The sequence below is a fragment of the Centrocercus urophasianus genome, unplaced genomic scaffold (assembly GCF_019232065.1).
Source record: "Centrocercus urophasianus isolate 14NV4802_14NV808 unplaced genomic scaffold, USGS_Curo_1.0 seq_10, whole genome shotgun sequence".
NCBI classification, from domain to species: Eukaryota; Metazoa; Chordata; class Aves; order Galliformes; family Phasianidae; genus Centrocercus; species Centrocercus urophasianus.
In genome coordinates, this window is record NW_024884142.1 from 76,415,169 (window position 1) to 76,440,846 (window position 25,678).

At 47.3% G+C, this 25,678-nt stretch overlaps 1 non-coding gene across 1 annotated transcript; it reads left to right on the forward strand.

Moving 5' to 3' along the window:
• Nucleotides 1–17,558: 17,558 nt before the first annotated feature.
• Nucleotides 17,559–17,645, forward strand: TRNASTOP-UCA. Its single transcript has one exon. It is a non-coding gene; the product is annotated as a tRNA-Sec (tRNA).
• Nucleotides 17,646–25,678: the final 8,033 nt, after the last annotated feature.

Here is a 25,678-nt window from a genome sequence, read left to right on the forward strand (position 1 = left end):
GCTGTCACTTGACAGCATGAACTACCAGAAAGGAAAAAAAAGTCAGCTGAATCAGTGTTCTTCAAACTCCTGGACGCAGCCTGGTCTGTGTAAAACTCACATGTAACCAAGCTGTCACTTCCGTGGTGACCAACAAGCCTGCAGAGTGTCTCCTCCTCCTTCCAAGCCCTAGGAAACTCGAGAGGAGAAGACAGACGAGTGCGGTGTTCTCTAAAACAAGGAACAAGACCATAAGAATCAAAAATAAAAATAACAAAATCTGGATTACAAAGAGAGCTTTTGTTTTCCAAATCCTTGGCCACCTCTCTTCATCTCTGAGCCTCATTATTTTCAGTAGGGCAGCACCTGACCCACGTGCTCAGGGGTTGGAACATCCTGGTGAAGGTCACTGTGTTGGCAAGCGCTTTAATTACATCTGTTTAAAATGACAATCGGATCTTTTTATGATAATAACCTCAAGTAAAATCAGAATGCCAATTAACTAGAGGTGGAGAACACACCATTAACTAAGGCAATGAAGGTGTAAGTCAGGGCTGAGAGGTTCTTGCACTCTTTCTCAATGCTGGTTTATGCTGTAGTTTTGCAAAAGCTACTTAGCTTCTAACTGCCTTGGCTCCTCCAATTGCAAAATGGAGGAAAATGCCTTTTGCACAGTAGCAATGCAAGATTTATTTAAATAAATAGCACTAGCAAGGTTCGTGGAAATAGTCAGATAGAACATGTCACTTATGAACAGAGTACAAAATAAATACGGCCGATAGCTTTATCGTAAGGGAAATGGCAAATACCTTTGTCTTTATGACACTGAGAAATATGAAGAATGAACTGATCCTTTTTACATTATGCCTCGAATTTACTTGCTGAACATTCCCACAAGATGTTTCATTTGCTAGTGGGTAAGACTCAGAAGAACTAATGCATTATTTTCTTAGCACATTAGACATAACACTGTAGAGAGTGAAACATGAACAGAGAAACATCCAGAGGCTTTCTTGTACCATCAAAGATGTAGGAAAGGAGCAGGGAAAGGTGGCAAACCATAGTTTGCCCAACTGAGAGACCAAAAGAGGAGAATCATCAAAAGCAGCCAGCGGCATCTGAAAAGAAAGCACAATTGAGTGGGAAGAAAACAATGAGCAACACAGAAATAAAGCCCCTGGTCCCTTTAGGCACATTAACGTCAAGGGACAGATAAACTGACAATTATCCTGATGCTCTTCCCTGGGGAGCAAGGCATTAGGTACACTATGCATGTCATAAAATGGTTTTAAGCACTCCTATGCCTGCCAACACTCTTTGCTACTTGCTTCTCAGGCAACTAGAGTCTTCCTCCCAGGATGGCTTTCCCCAGCAACCTTACCTGAAACTTTAAGGCAAGGCTCATCGTTATTCTGTGAACAACAGTGGTAAAAGACTGCATCCACAGCCATCGTTGCCCACTCCAGCAGATCTACCAAGGTACAAGATTTGCTAGAGCAACTTGTTAAAGACTTCCTAGATTGGGCCCTTCTGAAAGCACAAGTCATAAGGCTTTTATCATATCTCAGGTGTTCCTTTTACTGCAAATTCCAGCAACCCAACCCCCCTGACACATGATTATCATTAAGTGATGCTGGCCAGCTGTGCTCTATCTTCACATCCATAAAAGCACATAGTAAGCCAAGTCTGCAAAGTACTATAGCATGGTACAGGCTGGAAAGGCAGGTAGGAAATTCTCTGCCTTTATGCACATAGAAATACCTTAACATGCTTTGTAATGGCTTCTACATTAAGTTCTTGATCCACAATTTAGGGCCCTCTGCATTCCAGTAGTGCACTGCATCAGCTAGACTCAAAGCCTCTTATCCCCATCTAAGACAGTTTTACCAAAATAAATAATAAAAAAAATCATCTTCAAAGGCCCACTAAATATGTTCCCTAGTTTTGACATCCTTTGATCCTTTGCACACTGCTGGGACCTCAGGATTCTTCCTTTTGTTTGAAAGAGACCTTTGGTTTCCTTAAGAGTTGCACCCGCAGTATAAGAGCAGGCCCGTAGTTGCCTTTCCCTCCAGTATATTCACATGATATGGAGAACTGGACTGGTGGGAACTTTTGGACGCTACGCACTGATGAATGGGAGAAGTACAGCAACCCACAAAACATGAAAAAAGCTGATAGCACTGTAGGCTTATTGTTATCTCCAGGTAGTTAGGGTGTGATCCACTCCCTTCCAGCTTTAAGAACTTCCAGCCAATCTGCTTGCTGTTTTTCAGCAAGATGCATAAGGCAGAAAGAGCACAGCCTGATCCCCACCACAGGCTTGGCTTGCCAGGTTGATGGCGGAGTGCTTTAGGTGTAAAACGATGAGAAGGGCATTAGCATCAGAGCTGTCATTCCTTCCAGCTCAAAGATTTGCCAGGGAAAGCTGGTCTCTTGTTTTCTTAGATCAGAGAAGCTTGGTTTGACTCGAGAGAGATTAAAGGTGCTGAACTGGGAGGGAGGAGAGTATCAGATCCTGCCATTAATAAAGGACTGGTTGTCAGTCTGAGGAAGGAGTCTACTCCATTATTAAGATATCTATCTCTATTCCTTCTGGGAAGCTTTGACCTGGAGGAAGGGTCTGAGGGTTCAGTATAATTCTTGAGGTAGGTCATTAAGCAGGAGACTGGTAGCAGAAGCCAGTTCTTCGATATCTTTTTCCTCCTTCTGTCTCCATAGATTTCTTGTATCAAGACAGAAGTCTTACCCATGTACAGACCTTACCATTGTCAAGTGTTGGGAAAATTATGACTTCAAGAACCGTTATGAAAAGCCTGCAATTGCTGAATTCTGACTGCATCTCCATGCAGTGTGACAACATTCAAGCCACAGTTTGCTCTCTGCGTGTCCTTCCATCACTACAATAAAAAGTGAGTAGCCCAGCAGTCAATGCTTGTAACTCAGAGCAACTGGAATTGCACGGGGCTTACTTCCAAGTCTGCCATTGTGCAACTCTGGGAAAGGCACCAAATTCTCCCTGTGTCCCCAACCCCTTCCCCCTTCTCCCCCCAGTGAAACAAAACACCCATCAAGCAGCAGGCTGGCTTGTCTGAAAGAATTAATAGCTACAAAACAATTTGTGTTCCACACAAGTCTATCAAAGCCATTATTAAGAATCTGACATGGGTTATCACCTGCTCCTTCAGAAGCAACGGCCAAAAAGAGGCTACATTAGGACCTGCAGAATGACCCGGCCTCTGGGAAAGATTTGACATCACGCAAATATCTAACAGTAACATTTATCCATCAGGCCCGACATAAACTAGACTTGAACCAGGCAGTCTGCAGTTCTGTAGTCAGTTTGAGCCTACAAAGATTTAAGCGTTCAAATAATGTCAGCTGCCTGAAGTCTAAATAGTTTGAAGAGCAAGGCCTCAGGATAAATGTGCCTAAATTTATGCCATTGAGAATGCCAGCCCTGATGTCTCAGCTGATACCTGTGGAGAAGCAACTGCGAATTGAGAACTCACCTGATTAATGAACGCAACACGGTATCTTGCTTCTTAACTGGGAGGTAACTGTTAATCTTATGGGTGTGCTACTAACTATCCATCCAAAGGGGATGTTTGTTTTGCTATTTCCCTCCTCCTTAACGGCAGCTTTTACCCACTCTGCACAACCAGTCACTCTGCAGTTCATGGCTATAAATATTTTTGCTTGATAGCTGTAGTATTTCAGCATCTTCCACCTTAAGCCTCACCTCATCCATTACCCATAGCTCCTTTGTAACAGAGGTTTTGAGTGATCTCCTCCAGTTAAGCTACGTAAGTTGATCCACACCAGGTACCTGAGAGAGCACTATCAAAAGAGAGCAAGCTCCTGCCTTGGGCAACTCGGAGAGGATACAAGTTGTTTGCCTGAACCACCAGAGATGGCAGAGATGTCCATTTCAGACTGAAGAAGATGGATTAGACTGGAAAACAGCAAGAGATGCACAGAAAAGGAAAAGGATAGGAGGGTAGTGGTAAGAGGGGATGCAGAAGCACATGGTAGGAGAAAGGTGAAGCAACACAGCAATGGGGAAGAGGTGGATACTGAGGGAGAAATAGGGGTGAAATAATGGAGTGGGGTCCCTGACAGCTGGCATGGCTTAAGAGAGACAAAGCTGAGGAGAAGGCGTATGTGGAAGAGGGGAGGTTGCACGGAAGATGAACACAGTTGTGGGTATGGATGGAAAATCTAGTTGCAGATACACATAGGTCCCTACCTGCTAAGTCCTAGCTATGGAAAAAGTTTTGGAGTTGCTATATAGTTAACTTAGCAAGAGCCAAAAAATTCCAACTGTTTTTGTTTTTTTTTATACGGAGGCTCGAATAATGCCTAACATGATGTCTAACACGATGTCTGTGAGAACAGAGGATGAAACACTGGGACCTGGAGATTCTTCTCAAGCAGAAAGCTTGGGAAGTGTGCGGGTAGTTACTAAGTAAATAGCAGAAGAAGGTAGCGTTATGATTTCTGGGGAAAGAGGACTAGGAAGAGTGTGCAAGGCATGTGAATGGATTGAAAAAACCACTGTTGGTACTATTGTTCCTAGCTTCTTGGGCAACCATGCCTACAAGTGCCCTATGAAGATGGCTTTGCTGAAGGCTTTACAGCTAATGTTTTAATTTCTGACGTGTCACTAATGGAGAAAGATTTAACATGCATTTATTCAACGTCACCAAAAATACTCTGGCAGTTGAGGGGGATGGAGAATAAGGATGATCAGTGAGGGAGGCATGGAGAGGACCTGTGCTTCTGTAAAAACTCAGATGCAATGCTTACAAATGGGGTTTGGAAAAGCTCTCTCCCAGTAACCTCTGCTATGAAAACCTGCTGTCAAGTGTCATGCCAGGTTGGGGAGATTGGGCAGAAGATGAAAGATCCTTCTCCTAAGAGCAGCCTATTGAAGTGGAGGTAACTGCACTGCAACAGCAGTTCTCATTAGAAATAAATACTGGTAATGAAGGAAAGGTATAATCCAATTTCATTCCAGATGAGTATGTTCTGTCTGGTAAGTCCCTTCACTATTGTTAACACTTGCTGTGTTAGCAGTGAGTGGTAATCTGTCAGGTCTTGATCTGTTTCACAAAATCTGCAAGAAGTATGTGGCAGTAGGTCAGTTGAGATACAGATGGTTACATCACTCACTTCCTCCTGGTATAAAGCTGGGTTTCTGGTTCCTGTCCTGTGCTCATTCCTTGCCTCTGCATGGGAAGGCTTAGCCCTAGAAGAGAGGTGGCAGAGGGCCTTCTGTCTTCATGCCACAGAGTTGGATCCAGCTTGATGCAGGTGAGCGGGCACATACTGCACAGGCCATATAGATATGCAGCTACTTCTACCTGGTCTGGCCTACATAGCACTTACATGCTGGGCAGGGGACGTGTCACTCTGCCCTCCCTTGGTAAGCCATCCCCTGTCCTTCCTGATGTAGTGGAAAGAGAATTAAATCCTTCCTGGGCCAGGAGCAACTGTGATGTCTTGAATCCTCCAGTCACTGGACTTTTGGTCAGTGAATAACAAAGACCTCAACAACAAAAGGAAGTTTGTTTGTCCACATTAAGCAGCTCTATCCCTGTGCTTGCTTATGAGCTATAGACTCACATAAAATGCTAAGATTCAAGTCTCCATGAGCACTAAGGGAGCTTGGATCCAGATTAGACAGTGCTTGGATGATTTGGTGATTGGCACCTTAGAAATTACTTAGATAGACAAAGCAGAGCAGAAATAGATGGGTCTTTGCAGCTTTGGCTCTTCTCTGCTAGTTATAATTATTTGAGATGATGTTTCACATCACATTCAAACTTCTGTGCAAATAGCAGCAGCAGAGAACAAGAGATCTTAGCCACCTAGGAGAGGATTATGTGGATATGACAATGTTCAAACCCACTGGGTTCTGCCATGCTGCATTATTTAAGCCCAGTAACCAAATTTAGTAACCAGCCCCTGAGGCGCTGAGAGAAAATCACAGCTTCCAGAGCTCCCTTCCCTCGCAGTCATCTCGGCTTCCTCTCTTAAAGGAGCCACCAGCTTTTCTCTCCCTGTCTCAGCCCCACAAGCCAGGCCTGATTTCCCACTTCTGGGAACAGTGAAGCCATGAGAATCCAACATGGAGGCACCCTCACGGGAAGCCAGAGCCATCCCATCCTCAGGCCTACAGGATGCCGGGCACGAAGGCTACATCTATACAATGAAGCATGTGCTCAGGTGCCGGCAAGACTGGCCTGCAAACAGCATGCTTCCTGTCTGAGCTACTGCCATAGTTCTGCTCAGGTTGTTAATGTTGCCCTCTCTGCCCAGATCATGAGGAAGCTCTCACTGCCTGGAAGCTTTGCAGCTCCAGCTAAACCTGTGTCTGAATGTACCTGCTGGTGAAGTGTGTGGAAAACAGCAATTCTGGACATATGGACAGGCTCAGGCTTGCGCTTGGGTGAGGTTGCGTCTTGTCTTCCTTGCCCACTGAAGCTGTAGTTGGTGAAAAGAGGTGGGCCCAGATCCAACTCCACCAGGTCAGGCCTGTCCTCAGCAGCAGCGCTTTGTCACTGCTCCATAAAATCACAGTGCTATAAGATGGCAATTAATGGCAAATAATTGACCAATTTTCCAAAGAACTGGGGCAAAGGAAGCCTGGGAGGCTTCAACAGACCCTATCCAATGATCGCTTGGTCAGTGACCAGATGCCAAGCCACAGCAGACCCTTGCCTCCCTGGTAACAAAGGAGCACTCAAGTCCATGTACACGACCAAGCTCTCCAAAGCAAGCTGCGGGAAGGAGAGGTGGGAGGAGGTGAATATTTAACCAGCACCATGTCAAAAGCAAACACACGTCCACTGTGTTGTTTTATCATCACAAGGCATTGGTCTCATACATACATTTGAGGCAACTTTCCTCCCTGCGGATCCTGGCAGAGCTGGCTTGGCATGCAAAGAGGTCATTTCTGTAAAAGCCAAGCTCAGCCTCAGGGAGCCACAAAATAGTGCTGAGACCTGCTGGTACTGTAGGTGACTCCCGCCACCGCGGCTTTTAACTGCAAGGCGTGCCCTCTCCCAGGCGGCGATCGGACGCCATAGCCTCTTAAAACTGTCTGCCGTCTCTTGGATCCCTCCCTGGCCTTCAGCCCAGTGCCCTGGAGGCAGTGAGATGGAGTCTGGTGTTTACAAACACAGCCTTTATAAAACCTCGTGTGGAATGAGAAAGACGAGCAAGCCCAAGCCTCACTGAAGTGCCCTGGGAGGAGCAGATCTAATTGGAGATTGCCAGGAACTTCTTCCTGAGCTGCCTTTGCTGACCTGGATGAGCCACAGTTGAGCTGCCAAGATAAGGAGCGATGGGAACCAGCTGTAAAGGGCCTCTATTTGGTCAGGGTTCCTAATGAGACAGCCTGGTGTGAGCTGGGTTGCTAGGCCAGGCTGTGAGAGGCAGGGCCACCTTAGGGCTGCACAGGCAGGGGTCAGCCATGTGCTCTCCTCGTACCATTCCCAGGTGCCCAGCTGTGGGTGTTCAGGATCGAGCTTTTTAACTCTGCTCTTGTTGCTGGGTGTTTTTTGTTGTTGTCGTTGTTTATTGTTGTTTTGTTTTGTTTTTTTGTAATACTCAGTCCATCCATGCTAACCAAACACTAAGACGGGTTATTTATCACATACCTAGAGCATCACAACAAATATGGCCTATTGCTCCAGCTTGCCTAAGCTGCCCCTACTCCACAGTGATTTTATCTGGAAACCGTAGTGTCTTCCCAGTATTCCTATTGTTCTAGTGGCTGCCAGAGCCAACACCAGCACTGGCCTCTGGTGAATGGTGCCAGCAAACTGGTAATGCTTGGCATAAACTTCTTTCCTTTCCTGTGCAGTGATGCCCCATCAGCAGTTTGTCCCTCCTCTGTGCAGACCACCACCGTGGTGCTGAGAAGTAGATGGCAGCAGCGGCTGTGCTGCAGGCACCGGTCCCTGGGAAGCCACCCTCATCAAACAGCTCCCCAGGGTGCTGGGTGCTGTCAGCTGCGGGCTGGCTCCTGTGCAGCACTGGGTGTGACAACCCAGCGTGGGGCGATTTTCTGTGAAGACAATTTACTAGAACCCTTTCTGAGGTCTTGTCTCCAGGGGGAAATTCTCTAGCACTGCTGTTGTGGGATAAACTATTCTGCAATAAACTTTAAAATAGCTGCCCATGGGGATGCAGTAGGCTGGAAAAAAACAGTCATTTTATTCTGGTGTGATCGCTCCATTTTGTGATGCTGGCTCTTTCCCCTCCCTCTCCTCCACTGGATATCAGCATGCTCGATTCAAATGCCAGTGCTTCGCAGGCAAGGACTGGAGGGCTGCAGCTTGGCCTGAGAGAGGCCGGTTCCCTGCCTCTCCAGGCTACAGTCCTCTCCGCACTGTTTCAAAGCAGCAAACTGTGAAAATGTGCAAAAGCTTGCACGCATCCCACTCTGGGATGTGAATCCTCTCCAGGGACCAGCATGGGATCCAAGATGTGGAAACACAAATAACGGTCCTGGGCAAAGCCTTCCAGCAGCTGTGACTAACATCAGACCACTTGGCAGAGGGCTGCCTGCTCCTGCTCTCTGTCTCTCTGGGATCCTCAGAAAGACCACTGTGGAATCACAAGCACCAAGCAGGCATGGGCCACGTGCAGCAGCCCCAAGAGCAAGTTGCAGGAAGGGAAACGTGTGAGATTGTTTGTGTGAAACATATACACTGGGGCTGGCTGAACGCAGCCAAGGACCTCTCCATTTTCCTGGGTTTGGAAACAAGGCCCAGCCTGCTCTTGTGCTAGCAGCAGCCAGCATCCAGCAGGAGGAAGTTTTCAGGATGGGCTGCTTGGCAGGGAGGAAAGGGGCAAGGGTGTGGAAGAGGATAAACCAGCAGTGTTCCTCCACTGTGATGCATAAGCAGATGATTTTCCCCAGGGCTCAAACTTAGCAAGGCAGAGCTCTTATCAGTGCCCTCTGCTCCAGGCCCTTTCTGAGACTGCAGGCTCCACACTTGCTCTGGCCCAGGCTGCTATCCGGCGCCAGTGGGATGAGGCAGCTTGACTTGCAGGCTAGCAATCTGCTGGCCACCTGCATGCAGAAGCAGGCTTAGAGGAGAAAACCTGTGCAGACCTCTGTGTGTTCTGTGCTACAAAGCAGATGCTGCTGGGACGAGACATGTCTCATCAGATGAGCACAGCTATGGCTATGGCCTATCATCCTTTCCCCACAGGATCATTCTCTCTGCATCTCCATCCCCTCCAAGCAGAGAGCTATAGCACTTTGACACTGCTCTGCCCTGCAATCCATGGCTTCAATACTGTTTACACCAAAGTCCAAAAGCAGGAAGAAGATAGGTCCCCTTGCTCTTTTTTTCTGGGTAAACAATTCACCTCTGGGACCCAGCTGCTTACAAGGTGAGTAGAGAAAGATTCTAAAAGACAGCAATAAAGAGGACGTGGGTGCAGGGGGAGGAGGAAGGAGAGGAGGGGGAGAGGAGGGGTACGTATGTCACAGCTTACCTCAGAGCCAGAATTAGAAGCTGGGTTAAAAAAAACAAAATCACAGCAGGAAATAATATGTGGCTTAAAATAGCAACATCAAATGGGAGCGAGAATGGGGAGTGGGTGGCATTTGAGGTTGCTGCTCTGTTCCTCCCTCAGTGGCAGGGTGATTAATATGTCTGTGCTACTTGTGTTTATGTAACAAAGGGCACTAAAGGCCAAAGCTGTATTTTCTCTAACACTGCAGGGGAGTCTGTGCATCTTTTCTTCTCCCCATGGCACTAAGTGGGAGGATCTGCACTTGTGTTTCCTGCCCCAGAAACAGAGAACATCCATACTGCAGCAGTGCACACAGTTACGTTTCCATGGCTTGGCAGGGTTGAATAGAGAAATTTAAGGCTTTGAAGGCGCTTGTCTGTCTTTCACTGCTCCCCACAGAAAAAGCTCATTCCCAGAGCACACCTGTAAATGTGGCTGGGTTGTCTCTGGCTGGAGGCTGCGCTGTAATAGTAGGCAAAGTACCACTGCGTGTTACTGCACATTTCCCAGCTTGTTCTGTGTATTTGTAGTGAATCACAGATCTTTGAGATGGGTAATGCAGCCCATTTCCTTGCCAGCTCAGGACTGTTCCCAGCCATATAAATTAATCCCTCACGTTTTTCTTGGGAGACTGTGGCACAGACTGATCAGTATTTTTTTCTATATACCTTGTACGTTGGGAGCTATACTAAAGACAGGAAAGCACTCACGGTTTTGCTAAGGAAGGAATATTTCTTTGGGGTGCATGAGGAAGTAACACACTACATCACCAGTCATTGACGGTGCTGAAGTAACCCAGAGAAGCACCAAGTGATGGCACTTCTTGTTTTTTAGACTAGTATGATCTCTTCTGGACTAACAAGCAGAACAAGCCTGCTCTGAACTTGTGGAGAAAGGTGGGAGAGTGTGCAAAGGGAGCCCCAAGGGGTGTAGGAGGGCTGACCCATGGCTGGGACACAGCCGGTACCTCCAGCTCATCTGAATGACAGCGTGGTGCTCAAGACAATCTGTACCTGGTCCCCTCAGTACAAAAGCAAAAACAGGGCTTTTCTTCACCAGTGAGCAAAATGCCTCAGCCAGCAGTTCTGCACAGGCACCCCTATCCAAAGGTCAGTCTGGGGCAAATAGCACAGGACCAGCTTTGTCATGTGATAAAAACCTGCTGCACAGACCTGATTCTCTGTTACACTCTGGCTTCGGTGACTATCTTTGACATAAGCTGGGACATGCTGCTGTCAGGGGAAGGAGAATCAGGCCCAGCTCTGATGCATATCTTCCCACAGGCAGGCAGAGCAGCGCAATTTGTTTAAACATGGCATGCTGGTGGCTGTAGACAGAGATCACTCCCAGCAACTCAATCAACATGCATAATATTCTGCTAGTTAAATTCAACTGTAGTAAATATCTCCACAGTGTTATCCCTCCAAGCAAATATAGTACCTGTATGGAAGAAATTCCTCAGGACGTTTCCTGTCTGGAGCCAAAGCTTGCCAGAGACTGAATTTCCTGTGAGGCTGGAGTTGGGAATGCAAAGCAAAGAAGCTAACAAGAAAATGCAATGATACACATTTGGACCTGCTCTGCAAAGATCCTCCCCAGCGAGTGCATTTTTCCCATTTAAATAAAAATGAAGCAGTCAGATTTGCAAATATCAGCTGGGTTATTTTTCATTTGTGATTCTTATTTTTACCTCACTGCTTCTCTTTCTGCCTATTTTTTCCAGCTGCGATTCTGTGACTTACACATCCTGAAAATGAAAGGGCTTGTTTTTGCCAATAGCAAAGTGCTATGCATCCTTTCAACCATCTGGAAATATATTTTTTATTCTTCCCCTGTCCCAACCACACACGCACGTGCACACACACAACCAAGTCTTTGTCTCTCAGAATCATTTCCCGCACCAAAGCTGATGTTCATGAAAAGAATTCAGTGAAAAAGTTCCACAGGCATTCAAGGGCTGAATAAACAGGGCAACTTCCTGGGCACTCGTTCTCATCCAAACTGCCACTTCGTGAGGAAGAGATGAATGCCACAGAGCATAGAGTTCAGCAGCAGGCGATTAGGAGAAGTAACATCTCCTGTTCTTCTGTCCTGACTCTGCTGCAAATCTCCTTTGTCATTAGAAGTGAGTTGTATACCTGCTCAGTGCCTTGGCTATAAATAGGGATGCAGATGCTTTTAACCCCATGTGATGATCGATGCATTCATGTTTGTAATGTGAGCTGATGTCCAGAGATGAAAGAAGTAATCTGAAGTGAAAATTACCATGATAGCTCTGTGCTGAGACTAATAGAGTCAAGCAGGACAGTCTGGGAGCCAGAGACTAGACTTGATCATCTCTTGCCCAGAGGCAAATGTGAAGTGAGCTATGTCACCATGCTATCCAGATGACTGCAGGTCTGCAAGAGGAGACAAAGAGGCAGAGCCATACTGGCTGGTACAAATATGCTTACGGTGGCCAGCTGAGAATGAGTAACAGCTGCTTGCTCATCATCCTGATTTCTGTCACTACTAGTGTTTCTGAACGGTGAAGTGTCCCAGTGCTGTGACTCAGGGCTGTGAGTCATGGGCTGTATGTCTCTACCACATGGAATCACTCACTTACTCTCTCAGATGAGATTGCAAAAATCACAGATCAGCTTGGGTCTCCTACTGTGGTCCATACCGCCTGTAAGTCTTAACTTATAAAAAGATATTTATAAACGCATCCCAAAAAGATTCATCCTTCCTCCCCTGACAGTCTATCAGGAATTTGTCAGTTTCACACACACACCAAAATATCAAGTAAAAAAGTAGAAGTCTTCTTTTCTTTGCGTGGACATTTAATTCCTATATCCCCAAACCAAGCTCTAGGAAATCTGGTCTAGATGAAAAGCAGCGCAGGCGGCATTCAGCCTTTTGTCTTCCCTGTTTTTACTGAGCCCATCTTTAGACCTGTGATGCTGACAGCAGGACAACACGCTCCTTTTTGGCTCCTCATCTGCCTTCTCCTCGCCCACACTCTCCAGCATTCCTGGTAAGGAAGCTTTGATTTAGGAACACTCTGCCAGCCTCAGTGCCAGGCTGCAATTAGTGGCAGGCAGTGCTGCAGCAGGAGTTCTTGCTATGCTTGCTGGCAAGACCTCTGAGAAGCCACCAGCTAACTCCAAGCTGCCTTTGTGCATGGCAAGACCTACACTGACCGTGCCCCGTAGAGCAGACCTTTTTCTCTTCTACAAGCTGCGTCAGTGACCAGCTGTGTCTGCGGGACTTCACACCCAGCTTGTACTGACTCTATGTTGATACAGGTGCAGCTGAAATAGCTGTTGCTTCCTTTACAAATGAGGGAGCAGGGGCTCACCCCAGCACAGAGGTGCAAAGCCTACAGTGATCTCACTGGCTGGGAACCTCCTGCACTGCCTGCCCATGCAGCACCTCGTCAGTGAAGCTGGGGCCCCATGCTGACAAGAGTGGGATTGCTGATAGTGCCCAGCCAGCCCCTCCAGTGGCAGTGCAGTTTGTGTTGGCAAAAGGGTGTTTCTGTTGGCACAAACCCCTTCCCTGCATTGATTAATTTATGCTTTTCTTTTTTGGCAAATCTCAGGAAGGTGTTGTGCTGGTGCGACGCTGTGGCAAAAAACTACTGTCACTGCTCACAGTTGGTCTGGATCCTCCCCCCCCAAACCAGATAAAAGATGGAGGTAATCTCTCTGAGAGCGCTTTCTGTTTGTTCAGGCAGGATGAGTACTCTTGTAAAGTCTGAATGAATGCAGACAACTCCGGGACCCATAATAGGAAAGCAAACACAATACTCCAAGCACAGGGACTCCCGAGTGATAGGAAGTGACTTCAGCACACCAGTTCCTCTATTCCCGTAACTCTCTGTGGGTTTGCCAATAATCCTTATCGTCTTTGCTGAGAAAGGAGTGCCTTTGCTAACTGATTACATCCTCCTTTCCTTACTGTGGTCAGCCGGTTGCTGCATGCCAGAAGCAGCATGACTGATAGATAAACATATGTCTCAGCGTATTTTCCCTTGTCTGCTATAACTATCCAGCTCTGGAGCAGTTCTAGAAAGGGGTGAAACAACACAGAACAGTTTTGTCACCAATACTGTTTTCTAGAAACACTAACCCAGCAAATCTCCACTTTTTTTCATACTTCCAACTAAAGTAGCACAGATCTCAGCGCAGGACAGTCACAGCCATCCCTACCTCCTCTGAGCAGAGCTTGTCCCACAGCCCAGCAGCCCCAGCAGACAAGGCAGTTCATCTGCAGGACCAAGAAGATGCAGGGCTCAAAGGGACCCTGAGATGCCAGGCTTGAAGTGACCCTCTCAGCTACTGCCTGTGCCCCCACAATCAGGCTTGACTTGGTCTAGCAATGCAACCTGTGACTCGCTGAGGAACATCCCAAAGTTGAGTCTTTTGAAAATAAGCATGAGTGCATTTGTTCTGGAATTTTGGCAGGTTTGATTAAAACTCTGGACACCTTGACTTCAAGATTTTTGGATAGCCTGAAGGCATTCTTTGAGTGTAATAGTGCAGTCCAATTAAGTAATAAGATGCTTCAGGACCACCTCCGCTCCAAGCACATCATCCTCTTTTAACAGCACATCACGACAAGAGGCATCTCAGGTCAAATTCCATTTTGATTTGAGTCACTAGAGTGACATCAGAGAAGGACTTAGCCCAGTTTACTAAGAGACTAGAAGATGGCCAATTGTATTTATTTTTTCTTCTGGTTTCGGTTCCTGGAATCTGGTTTAAAGATGTGGCCCTTCCCTTGCTGTGAGCTCATGCCACGAAGTGGGCAGAGATGCTCAAATAGCATCTTCTTTGACCTTTGTGGGACTGAGATGACTGTGGTTGCTTTTTGAAGGCTTCTGAGAAGCTCCCAGCAGCAGCCTCTGTACCCCATCCCCTGAACTGCATCTGCAGCATCCAGCCACAGTCCCTCCGGAGGGCAGCGTGGCTCTCAGTGACGACATTACGCTCTTAATTTGTTCCAGTCTGTTTCACACTGACATTTTAGCACTGACGTCATCAGCTGCTGAAATTTCATTGCTGCTGCTAAGAATAACAGCCCTTCTCATCCCCCACCTTCCACCAAATAATTATTTATTAATACAGCAAGGATACAGGCTTATCTTTTCTGGCACAAATCATGTTCCGGTGGTTACAAGAAGCAAGAACAAAGCACAGAAGATGCCTGCATGTTCTGTCAGGCTGGGACAACAAACAAACAACAACAACAACAACAACAACAAAAACCAACTCAAGAGCATATTTACAAAAAGTAAGAGCCCTTCAAAAACCCAATGGGAAAAACTCAGACTGATTTGTTTTAAGCCTTCCTCACTGGACAGTCTTAGGCGCAATGCATTGCTTCAGTAGCCTAGGCTACAGCCCACTCCAGAAGTCACACACAGAACCCTTTCCAAATCCTCCCAGGCTTTGTACGTTGTATCTTTGCTTATAGCAGTGTAGTGTGGGCGTAAAACACCGTGAAATCAGAATTCCCCATTGATTTTGGGGCCCGAACCAAATCCTATTGATTTCCGTGGGAGGATTTCCATTAACTCGAACGGGCATTGAATCAAACCTAAATTGGCAGCGCTTTGCACCCATTTGGCATAGTGTAGTTGTCTGCATAAGGTGGAGAATTAGGTCCAAAGACACTGAGAAATGCTTTAATTAAGAGCATTATTGAAAAGAGAGAGTTTTTCCATCCTTATGCTGATAAACTGCATTTATTCTACACTCCTAATGGCAAGGGGTCATATTTTCAGATGCTTGGACTAAAGATGAAGCCTAACACTGAGATTTCCAAAAAGATGCTGAAAGGCAAATGAGATGCTGGGAAGCCCCTGAAATCAACAGGTCCATTAACTTATTTACACGTTTTGAAGATCCTTGGAGGTGCCTATCTGCATCTTTGGTAGCCTTATCAATCCAACCGGCAGTCATTAACCTCTGACATCAGCTGTGGGTTCACTTGCCCACTATACCAGCCCAGATCCTCACATCCCAGTAACACGGGCAGCGTGGTTGGTTCAGGTTGGAGCTGGGACAAAGGCTCCCTGCAGACAGCACAACTCAGTGACTCTTTAATAACACGCAGTGGGGCCGCGGCTGCAGCTCCTGTCCTCCATCACACCTCTGCCAGGTCATTCAGCTGGGGCAGCCAATCCACAGCTGTCCCCTGGGCTCAGGTAACCAAAGCCCCTAAGAAGCAGACACACAGAGATCCTGGAAATGTTATTTTCAGGCAGCGCAGGGGAAGCCAGCAGCTAGCTGAGCTTCCGTTCCAAAAGCAATCTGAACCTAGACAGCCCTGCATCCGGTCAAGGGGAGAATTCTCAAAACTTCTTTGTTACTACTTTCCCATCAACTATGAGGTCTCTAGCATCATTTCCTGTATTGCTGCTGACCCTCTTGGGGCACCTTCCTGCACTGCCTGACCTTCTGCAACTGCTGCACTCTATACCTCAGCAAGTGCCTTTACTGTGAAGTAAGGAAAGTTTTGGGAGCTGGCCTTTCCAATTACAACCAATGCTTTGGTTGTAGGCTGCAGTATTTTGCCTGGCTGCTATTTTTCACTTGGACTTGTGTGCTTGCCATGGTCACTCTGCAAAGCACAGGGAGACCGATATGGAGACATGAAGGACAACATTGATGCTCACAAAACTGAGGGGCTGCAAGAGGGGAGCTCAGAAGTTTCACTCTCAGATGGAAACCTTCCCCTAAAGGGATTCTTTACCGAGAAGCCATCCAGAAAAAGTAGGTGCTGGAGAAGAAAGCAAAGTGAAAGGATTCCCAAAGCCGAGCCTTACAGAAAGAACACAGAGGTGAGGATTTCTCTTGAGCCCTGGCAGCTTTTTACGTCCAGCTGGGATCACCAGCAAGGTCACTTGCTGCTGGGCTGAAGAACAGGCCCCCGGGCTGACGTACTCCCATCAGACCAGGTCAGAGCCCAAGGGATGGCTGCTGCCACCTGACTTCCTCACCCCCCCGTGCTAATTTCTTCCTCCCATGAGTAATTTCCCTGCACCTCCTCCCACACACACACCCCCCAGTTCCTTGCACTGTGCATTTTTATGCACAAAGGGAATGTGCCAGATTACACCACCTGCTACTGGAATCAGCACCAGGTAAAGGGAAAGGAATGTGCATTGGGATGTGACCCGTGCGAGCCAGGGGAGAAAACTTCCTGCCCAACACTGGCATGGGGCAGGAGCAGCTCTCCAAGCAGCTCTTGCTGACAAAATCCCACTTCGCAGGTTAAAGGCTGGCTGTGCTGCCTGCACCAAAAGGAGCCATGTAATTAAAGATCACTGGAAACCACATGCATCTGCACAAATGGCCCCACTTCAGAGGAATCTCTCGAGGCAAATAACTCGGTCATTTTTCAAGGGCTCAGGCATTTGTGGCAATAGCCTCCGCGGCCACGTTCACGAGGAGCGAGGCACAAGTGTTTTCAATCCCGTACTGCGGGGCATGAGCTGACACTCCGCTGGGGGTCAGGAAGGCATATCCTTCCTCCCGGAGGATATTATTGTTCTGCGATTTATCTCATGGGAGATGCGTGTCTTCCTCCCAAATACTGCCGTTAACCATTATTATTAAAGAATAAAAGAATTAAAAAAAAAAAAACAACAAAAACAAAAAACAGAAAAGAAAGAAATCCCTCAACCAGGCGCGTCCAGGCTCGACGCTCCCATCCCATCGCACCCCACCCCACCCAGCGCGGGCAGGGCGCCGGGCGCGGCCCCACTCCTTCTGGGAAGCGCCGTGCGTCACCCACCGCCCCCGCCCCGAGGGACAGCCAATCGCCGGCCCCCTTATTTGCATACGACGCGCGCGTGCTGCCGGGCCGGCAGCAAACTGCGGGGTGTCGTCCCTTTAGCGCGTACCGTGCTGCGGGGCCGGGGCTGAGGCCGGGGCACGGACAGGGGCACCGCTCAACGCGGCTGTCGGGTACTGCGCAGCGCTCGCCCTGACCTTGCAACGGCTTCGTCTTGCAGCCTCATATTGCCTGAAGGGAGCGCGGTTAGAATTGCCCGGATGACCCTCAGTGGTCTGGGGTGCAGGCTTCAAACCTGTAGCTGTCTAGCGACAGAGTGGTTCAATTCCACCTTTCGGGCGGTGTGGGGGGGAAAAGGGTGGTTGCTGTTTTTATTCGCAGTGGGTACCCCGCGCAGCCAAGGCGTTAATATGTCCCGTGGGCTGGGAAGCAGCTGGAGATTGCACAGCAATAAGGGGACTGTACACGCGATGGGAACGCTGCCTGCCTTGCCTCGGCTGCCTGCCTTGCCTCGGCTACAGGACACGCAGCTGGGACGCACCGACAAAGCTAGCTCTACCGATTGTCTTGTTTTCCCTCAGCCCTGTCCTTTGTTCCGGACCATCCCTTGGAGCAGGCAGGTGCTGAGCCCTGCATTCAGCTCAGCTGAAGCAAGCACAATCTCTGAAGGGTGCCTGGGTGACAATTCGGATTTTAATTAGATTCTACTAAGCAGATCTTCTGAAACAGTGTCATGTATCCTACAAGAACAGCAAAGAAATAAATAACAGAAGCCATTCTCTAGCTCCACTCCATATTGACTATAACCTATCTCCCACCCACGCTCCAACAAAGATGCCTCACTTCAGCAGTAAGCACGGGTGCTAATAATGTCACCCAGACCCATGGAAAATAAAGGTTAGCGTAAAGCTAACAAACATATTCTTCAAGCAGAAGGCATTTACTTTGAGATATCACATTGCTATAGCTCCAACAGATGCTATGCAAAGCCTGCAGTTAGCATGAGACCCCAGAACACCCCCACCGCAGGGGACAGCAAGAACTTAAGAATGCATTTCCTTGTTTCCCAGCCCTGCAGGCAGGAAGGGCTCTGCCTGGGGCATCCCATGGAGGGAGAGAAGAAACGTGCTGCTCATAGAATCATTACGGTTGGATAAGACCTCTAAGATCATCTCAACCACCAGCCCATCCCCACCATGCCCCCTAACCATGTCTCTCAGTGCCACATCCATGTGTTCCTTGAACACCTCCAGGTAACTCCACCACCTCCCTGGGCAGCCTGTGCCAGTGCATCACCACTTTTTCTGAGAAGGAATTTTTTCCTAATATACAACCTGAACTTCCCCTCGCACAGCTTGAAGCCGTTCCCTCTCCTCCTATTGTTAGATGCCCCATCCCTTCCCAGCCATTGCTCCCCTCACCTGCTGCCTCATTAGACCATGAGTGGCAGTGATTCTAGCTACTGACCTCCTGCCTGGATCTCCACTATCACATTTTGCCTCAATTCCTATGCCATTCACTCTCGTCTTATTGCCATTACCTAGAAGAGGAGGCCAACCCTCCCCTAGCCACAACCTCCTTTCAGGCAGTTGTAGAGAGCAATAAGGTCTGCTCTGAACCTCGTCCAGACTGAACTTCAGTTTACTTCCTTCAAGCTGCTCCCCATAACACCTGTGCTCCAGGCCCTTCACAGCTTTGGTACCCTTCTCTGGACACACTCCAGGGCCTCGATATCTTTCTTGTTGTGAGGGGCCCAAAACTGAACACAGTACTTGAAGCATGGCCTCACCAGAGCCGAGTACAGAGGGACGATCTCCTCCCTGCTCCTGCTGACTGCTATTTCTGATACAAGGCAGGATGCCACTGGCCTTGGTCACCTGGGCAAACTGCTGGATCATGTTCAGCAATGCCAAGTCTCTGGCGCTCCTGGGAGCATTTTGGGCCAAGTGTCATCCAAAGTAAGTGAGTGCCTCTAAGGATCCAAGCCTGAGTAACTATGCTTCCTTTGCACCAGATGACTCACTCCAGCTGAGAGCCTGGGAGAAGAAGGAGGGGCACAAAAGGGCCCCAAAAGGGCCCCTGTACCTTCAGATGTGATTGCTCCCAACCCACACATCCATCACAAACCAGCTGTGATGCCAGCATGGACTGGCTCTGAGAATACACTGGCCAGCACTGAGAAATCTGGTTACAAAGCACTGTGCATCCCACATGGTGCAGGCCAGCTTTTTTATGGCTTTGCAGGAGATTTGCAGGCACTCTCCCCACTGTGGCTGGGCATGCCGTGGGTCCCAGATGGCTCTGTGCTCCCAGGCACTCCAGCCACCAGCCTGTGTCTTCTGTCTATAGTGAACTTTCTATGTGGAATTTTGCCATGGCCTCAGAAATTGGTATCTGTGTTGCAGCTTGTCTGGGGGCCTTTGTTTGCTTTGGGGCTGGGGGAGTGCTGGAAAGACCTTGGCCCAGTAGCGGGCAGCTGAGAACATTGAAGTTAGATGGCAGTTACCAAGTTGAACATAATACAGCTCTTTCATGTGGTGTTTATAACTGAACATGCTGTTTTGTGTTGGCCTATTTTTTTTTCTTCCAAGAAGTAGTTTTGGATTAAATTATGACAATTACATTCTTATATTCAGCCCCCCCTCCCCCTCCAGCTCCCACCCTCGCCCTGCATGCACGCAAACACAAATGGGAATTATGTGCTCAGAGTACGATTTGAACTCCACAGCCTGGGATCCGTGCCTGGCATTGAGTTCACTTTTTTCCTCCAGAGTAAAAAAGGCTCCATCCACTCCACACTCTTTCATCACTTTAGAATGAAGTAGGGCAGTCAGATTGCTGGTGTGGGTGCCTTGTCCTTGAGGGGAGCTAATAGGGAAAACAACCTTTCAAACATGCAAGAGAGGAGGGCAAGGAACCTCAGTGGTGAAGGCTGGCTGTAAGCAGCACAGAGTTTGTGAAATCTTGCATGAGTACATGGTATGCAAACACACACCCCCAGCAAGCTTCTTGCACAAGCCCAGGTTGGCTGACGTATCTGGGCAGCACTGCATCTGATTGGTTTGCAGGAACGTGGTAAGAAATTTGCCCTTCTCTTGGGGCTGTGTCCCTACAAGCGCCCTCCAGGACTGCAGATCTCTAGGTCACAACTAAATGGAGGGGGAACACGGGAGGGAGGTCACTTAGGACAGGAGACAGAATAGGATCTCTGCTCACATGCTGTTTACTGGGCATAGTTGGGAAACAAGTCTGTAGGAAACAGGGTTCCCTCTATTTTGCTGCTTTTTTTTTGAACACTCTGGTTTACTTAGAGTACTGGTGAGGAGGCCAGTGTAGATGACTCGTCTGTAGTAGGGACACTTTGCACAACACCATCAATGTCTTGCCAGAGCAGGCTTTGTTTGGAGTCACTCATTAGTCAGCCAAAGCGCTCAATGTTCGAACCTGAATGCCACTGTCTTCCCCGACAAAGGGCCAAACGAAGATGAGCCAAAGGCTTTAGCACTGCTTAGAAGGCAAGGCAGGAATTACTCAGAGTCAAGATGCACGAGAGCCTGGCTTCTCAGTCAATGTAATCTGCCTCCTGTTGTTTTCCCCGCAGAGTCACAGAGCAGTGAGGAGGATGTGCTGGTGACAGATGGCTGGCATGCCTTGCTAAGCACAGGGGTGACTGAGCTGTGACTCAGCAAGTGTTTGGTTACAGGAGTCCCTCTGCGTGCTCTTTCTCTGGTGACAGTGAACCTAGCGAGGTCTCCTGGAGGATTACATGGATGTCATGTGAAGTCTGTGACTGCCATCCTCCATGAGAGGCAAGCAGGCACACACAGCTTATTAGAGCAGAAAGTTCCTAATTACTGTTTATGTTGTTAATGGATAATGTTTCAGTGTGTATAAATACATGACCTTCCCATGATGCTTAGATATCCTACTAGCCTTTGAAAAGGAAACCATTCAACATCCTGGCCTAAAGTAATGACTGTCTTGCTCGGAGGTAGTACTCAGAAAACTTCTTTTGCAGTCAAGTCACTAGAGGGGGACAAAGACCTAGTCTGGGTCTTCCATACAAGAGCTCTCTCATTGCAGCTCTGGGAGACGCCTTGGAGAGGCGGAAGCAAAGGTAGTCCTTCTCTTCATCAGATTTGGAGGTGCCCAAATGCTGGGACAGCTTTCTGGAGACTGAGGAAGCAGCTGGGGACCAGCAGCACATTGGAGAAATGAAGCCATTTCTTTTCCACTAAAAGCAGGATGGTGCATGCACATGCATGAGTAGTTTAGTTGCCTTTATGTCAACTTTGTTCTACCAGTGCTTCTCCCAGTTCCATAGCTGTCCAAGGCTTTTGTAGGCTTAGTTCTACTGCTTTCTCCTCTTTACGTATGGGGGAGAGCTGAATTCACAGGTCTGGATAGGTGCCAGGTATTATTGTTACCTCTGTGAGTTAAAGACGTCATGGAAATATTGGAGGACTTGAACACACTGTACCTGTGCACATCCCACATGCACACAGAGAGCCAGAGTGACTGTAGTAAGCACTGAGGCAGTGTTTGCAAGTAACATATTGACCTGAAGTGCTTAAAAGCCACTACACATGCTCCCCTGGTGAAATGTCGACTGGAATGACTCATACAAATGGATTGTGATACACAGTCCTCAGCCCAGACTGCGCTTGGAACCAAGGCGCTCCCATTTTCTCCCCTCCAGCATACTTCCCTGACCATACCCAGAATTGAGCCATTTGGCTCTGACTGGAGCTGGTCAGAACATGTTTTTCTTTTCTTCTCTTTTTTCCCTCCTTCAGCCTTTGGAAAATGTTGACATTTTAGCAAAGGGCTAAAAACCCAAACCCTGAATATTTTCCATTGGAAAATGCTGGGGGAAAGGGAGGGGAAGAATCCCCAAACTGCCAACAATCAAATCTCTTTTGCTTTTAAATCTTTGGGGTTTATGAAAGGGAGTCATATTTGGAGGAAAGCAAACTCTTTCTATGAAAATATTTGTTCTCTCAAAACTCATTTTTTTTAGTAGAAAATTGTTCCAACTGGCATCTGTCATGTCCTGCCTGTAAGGGTAGGGAAGAGGTGACCCTTCATCAATCTTACTGAAGTTACTGGTCCTTCTCTACATCTAATTTTGGAACTGGCTCTAAGAAAGTCTAATTCAGAAAGATAAACCTTTCATTGGAATACAAGGACGAATGCAAATACAGCACAACTTGGAGATACATCGTGATATTCTCTGTGTCAACAATCCTATTTATACAAATATCTCCAGCAAGTTTGGAATCCAGTCTGTGGGACGCCAGGTTCCCAGATGACTTGCTTTACCAAGGGATGGTGATCTCTGCACACATTCCTAAAAGGAATCTACCTTTAACAAGATCACATCAAAGGCTATAAGGGAAGCAGTACGTACTGAAAGGTATATTACCTGTAACTATCCCCTGAGTAGCTGATAGTGCAGAAATACTTACAAAGCATTTTGTTCTGATGTTTTCAGCTGATTTAAATTTCTGTCTGAATTGTAATGGAGACCTGAAACATCTGTTTCATCTTGTCTTGGCATAATGTTCTGCTTTCCTGTAAGTTAAAAATAAAAAAGGGACAAATCACGCATATTTGGAGTAAAGGAATTATGCCCTAAACTTTTACTAAATGTGGCTAATAACAGGTTGGAGTTTAAAAATGGAAAGAACTTAAAACAGATATACACTGGTCATAAATAAAGTCAGGCTGAAAACTAGCAGAAGCCTTCAAAACAGCAGAGTGAAGCTCAGAATAACCTCCTAAGAGGAACAATGCGAATAAACAACCATTAGAAGAAAGAACTTTATTGGTTGCAGGATATCACGACAGCAGAGAAGTAGAGTCAGTGTTCCAGGGATCCCTTCCAATTTTTTGTGCCACTTTTCAGTTGGTTTTTTTTTTTTCCACGCTGAAACTTTTCAGTTACTTTTCACATTCACTCCATTATTGTTTAGATAGTGAACTGCAGGACTTCATTCTGCCTTAGTACTGGTCTCAGCCAGTTGTCACTTCCACATTTTTCTAAATTGGTCACCACTGTTTGAATTAGGTCACCAAAAAATAAGGGGCATATTTGACTCCTTCAAATCTACCCCCCGACTTCCCCCCCCCCCCCTTTTTTTTTTTGGCCTAGGAACATCTCCTTGTAATCGTTAAATCTTATAAAACACTGGGTATAAAAACATAGTGATGCAAAATCTCAATTTTAGATCTCATCTTTGTCTGCCCGGACAACTAAATTGTATGTTGATAAAAAGAAGAGGCTCTGAATGTCTCTGATACCTTAGTGGTAAGAAACACAAGGCTTCTAATTATCTGATGTGGTGCTGTCTGAACTTTTTAATATTTTTTCAAGATAACTAAGGAGTTTTTCACTTACAGAACTCTACTCTTAAGTTAAAAAAATCAAAAGTCAAGAGCTGTAATCCCTGAGTGTGGAAACACAACTGCATGCAAAAAGCCACAGCATAAACATGGGAAATAACTATGCAGAGATGCAGAGCTGTAACTTGCCGATGGAAATTTGTATATACTTGACTGAGACACAGGAGTGTGGTCTCCCAAAGGCTGAGCCATCACTTCCCCCATTAATACTAAAAGAGCAGGTTCAGAAACACAGAGATCCCTAGAAGACAAAGGCTCAAATGAATCATTCCGTCATTGTGTGAAATATAATTACTCTAGCCTTGTGATAGTTAACATTCATGGAAGCGTATTCTACAAATCCAGCTTCCACCTCCCAAAAAAATCAAACTCCAGCTTCCTTCTGATAATTTACAGAATCAGCAGCCTGTAGATATTACCTTCAGATCAAGCTGGCATAGGGACAGAGATTCTCATTAAAAACAGAGCCAGTGCAGTGATCCCCCAGCCCAGCACTGCTTCCAGCTGGGACAAAAGCAGAGGCTGTCCAGGGAGATGCACAGCCCTGGTCTCTTCCCTCTCCCTGTTCCACTTGCATTTCCTCAGCATTCACCTCTACTGGACTGGGATTCTAGACTGTACATCCCACCTCTTCCCTTCAGCAGCCATTTACTGGATCTGTTGTCTGGGAATTTGTCCAGTGCCGTTTTGGGCCTGCTGATACTGTCTGCTTCTGCAGCTTGCTGCTCCAGCAGCTTCCTGACATTCCCTACCTAATGTAATGTAGCATCTTTCATCTGTTCTAAACTCATCTCCTACTGGTTTCAGTGAGTGCTCCCTGCTCTACTGTGTCAAGGAATTTGGCTACTAACAATCTGCATTCACCTCAGCCATCCTGGTTTTGTAAACCTAGTCCTTAGCCATCAAAAAAAATAACAAAGGATTGCAACACACGGTTGCTAAGCTCACTTCCATCCCTGTTGCCTGCTGATCTGTCCGGAGTGGTTTTCTGCCTGCAGCTCTCTGGTTGTTACCAAACTCAGATGGGAAGAAAATGACAGCAAAGCAAATGGAGTGCAACTTCCTTCCAGCACTGCGTTCCCCGTGCAGCTGCTCATCAGCGATGCAATGGGTCCATTTTGTGGTTAAGATTGGATGCTGAAGCTCCACCACTCCTTTGGGATCCGCAGTTCCCTGCCCAGCAGGGGGCTGCAAAGCAGCAAGCAGGATTTTGAGGAGGGTAGGCTGGCAGCTCTGGCGGGGGTGTCAGGGGCATCTTCCAAAGTGGCTTTAATTAACGAGCACATGTGCAGCGAGGAGAGTTACAGCATCCCACTCAAATTGTTGACTTGGAGCCGCTTCTGGAGACAGCCGTATTCTGCTCATTAGGAAAGAGCTTTTTTGCAATGCCCTTGGATTGGATGGCTCTTGGATTGCACCACGAGATCAAGTCCCCGTACGGGCTGCCTGCCTTTCGGCTGCCAGCTCCAAGAGGGTTGTTTTTCTTGTCTCCTCATTCTCAAGGAGTGCTCAGCCAGATGGCCTGTTTTCGAATGCACTGTGCGTTGGTTGGATGTGTGTTTGGAGAGTCTGCCAGCTTCACGAGAAGGAAGAAAGAGCAAAAGAAAGGGAAAAAAGCACCATTTGGTATCTATCTCTGGGACCCAGCCAGAGTTGAGGCTCTGTTTGAAGAAGGGGGGAGTCTTAAGAGAGAAACTCTAGACAAAATTAAAAGCTGGAAAAACTTTCAAGCCTGACAGACTGGGAGACTGGAGTTCTATACAACGCCCATCCACTACCTGGCTCACTTGCAAGCATGTAGCAGCATCCCTCTAGTAAGAGCAAGACCAAATATCTCTCCTACTGCCCTCCCGGTGTGCCTCACACTGGGCTGAGATGTGGAGAGGCAACGTAGCCAAGGCTGGGTATGTCCACTGAGGCTGGGTAATACTGCTTGTCCTTTCTGGGATTTTGCTCTTAGTTTAGAAAA